This window comes from Morone saxatilis, unplaced genomic scaffold (genome assembly GCF_004916995.1).
Source record: "Morone saxatilis isolate NCDOM2014 unplaced genomic scaffold, NCSU_SB_2.0 Contig20, whole genome shotgun sequence".
In the NCBI taxonomy this organism is placed as follows: Eukaryota; Metazoa; Chordata; class Actinopteri; family Moronidae; genus Morone; species Morone saxatilis.
Window position 1 is genome coordinate 19,791,317 of NW_023339763.1, and position 2,681 is coordinate 19,793,997.

General features: G+C 39.8%; 1 protein-coding gene across 1 annotated transcript in view; it reads right to left on the reverse strand.

Moving 5' to 3' along the window:
• Positions 1 to 2,681, reverse strand: part of gusb (glucuronidase, beta) — a 9,629-nt gene that overhangs the window by 4,344 nt on the left and 2,604 nt on the right. The gene's annotated exons all lie outside the window — the stretch shown is intronic.

Sequence of the window (2,681 nt, forward strand, 5' to 3'; positions counted from 1 at the left end):
TGTCTTTGCCTTGAAGTTCTGAAACTTTTTCAAAATGTATTTAATATACAAGAACTGGCTACCTGAAACCATTTTGTGACATTGTAGTGATTATATAACATTGTAATCATTAAAACTTGCAATGAGATCACCTAAGGGTGCTTTTTGTTTTTCTTACAGGACCTTGATACAACATACCAAAGCTCTGGACCCTACCCGGCCCGTCACTTACATCACAGCCAGTAACTACGCCAGGGACAAAGGGGTGAGATGTTTATTTTTTATTAGCAGTAGGGTTGCAATTATATGAAATTTTCATGGTACGATCAGAAAATATTATATAATAAATATAATATAAAGTTTTATGGTACACAGTATAACACAGTTATTATTATTATCATCAGTTACAATGACCCTTAAAGCAGTGGTACCCAACCTGGGGTACACTAGGGGTCACCAAAGCTTCACAGGGGGTCGCAAGGCCTTCTTGATTGTAAGGGGTGTAAGAAAAGATACATACAGTACACCTATATCTCAGTAATTATCAGGATGCATTATTCACAGGAAATAATGAACAAAATGCTTCCTGCAAAATAATATTTATGGTCGGTTGTTCTGTACTGTTATTGTTATGCATTGAATAGAAATTTTTTTTTTTTTCTTGGTTTAGCAAATGCATTATTATGATCTCACAAATATTATGTCCTAGATTTACAGTAGCATTCAGTATTTTTTTAAATAACAGTAATACGTCAGAATTCAATATCTTTTTTACAGAAAAAAATTCAATACAGAAAATAAGCAAATGTACCCAGTATGATAACTGCAACCATAATTACCTACACTGAGTGCCTGAACCAAGGGAGTAAGAGTCAAATTGTCAAGGTTGGAAAAGATTTAATTGAATTGTTTCTCTACAAGTCCTATTTTGTCTCTAATCTCGTCCCTAGGCTCCCTTTGTGGATGTAATCTGTGTAAACAGCTACTTCTCCTGGTACCATGATCCAGGCCACCTAGAGGTCATCCCCATCCAGCTCAACACTCAGTTTGAGAACTGGTATGGAAAGTACCAGAAACCCATCATCCAGAGCGAATATGGAGCAGATGCAGTGCCAGGGATTCACAGTGTGAGAATTCACACACATACACATCCAAATACCCAACTGTAGTGCACCCACTATCAGCCCTTCCTAAGTCCCGCCCCTTTTAGTTCTTTGCACCAATTACAGTTGTGCAAGCCTCGGCCCACTTTCTCCTTTCCTGTACACGTGCTATGTGCTAGGCTCACCTATGTTGAAAAGACAACCAAAACTTGAAGATGGTTAAAATATAAAAGTTATATATAGTCACACCTCAAGTTAGCAAATGTTAGCAAAACGCTAGCTAATTAGCTAACAATTGGATTGGAACGATAAGAGACTAACACTAGTTAGTTTTGATAACATGAAGCCAACTTAAGATGTAACTATATGTAACTTTTACTTTTAACCATCTTCAAAAGGGTCTTTTTTGTTGCATCCTAAGGCTGTGAGGAGTCCCCCCCCCCCCATCTGTCTTAAAGATTCTGATTGCAACACATTTTCCCAGAAACATGTTAATGCCGGTGGTAAGAATCAGTCTTTTCACTCTCCAGGATCCACCTGTGATGTTTACTGAGGAGTACCAGAAGGTAGTTCTGCAGAGCTACCACAACGTGTTCGACCAGAGGAAGCAGTACGTCATTGGTGAACTCATCTGGAACTTTGCAGATTTCATGACTGTACAAGGTACTGCAACTTCAGTATTTTGAGATTGAAGAGACTCTTTCTAGACCCGGTCCAAATCTTCCTTCAACAGATCCACATTGACATTCTCTCTCAATGGCTGTTGCAGAGTATACTATACACTACAGGACACAGGTTGTATTTTCATAATGCAGAGCTATTCAGCTGAAAACCATATCTAAATTGCTTCACTAATTTTAATGCAGACCTTTACACTGTGAACTGTGAATTGGTCCGACATAGAAATAAAATAAACTCTGGATACTAAAGTCCAGTCAGGACAGCCATAAATGAATATCTCGTACACCTGCCAAGGGCAGCAAAATGTCTAGGAACTGTAGAAATGGTGAATCTTCATGGGGAGATTCAGTTGGTGCCCTAACTGATCTGCATATTGGCCTGACAAAAGGCTCTTCTGTGTTTGCGCCCTGTGTCTGACGAGGTTCTCGTTGTTCTTGCGTCTGCAGGGATCCTCCGTGTGGCAGGGAACAAGAAGGGTGTTTTCACCAGGCAAAGGCAGCCTAAAGCAGCTGCATTCATCCTGAGGGAGAGGTACTGGAGACTGGCCAATGAAACAGGCAGACTACCTCCTTGGACCAAGTACCCCTGCTCACTATGACACCCGCCAGCTGGGGCACCCAGTCCAGGACCGGCTGAATCCCATGTTAACACTATGTCTTATGGAAATTGCAGTTAAAATTCAGTCATTTGCTTGAGGCAGAATAAAGCGTATGTAGAACATTTCAGTTTGGTGTGTACAAATAAGGTCAAACTACCATGAATTACTGTGGTCTGCAATATGAACTAAACCACCAGTGTAATCAGGGCAATCTGCAACTTTTTCACATTATAAAATACATTTTTGAAGCCTCTGGTGCCTCATCTATGGTGCACATTGATATAATAATTAGAATTATTATGTGTTGCTTTGGATACACC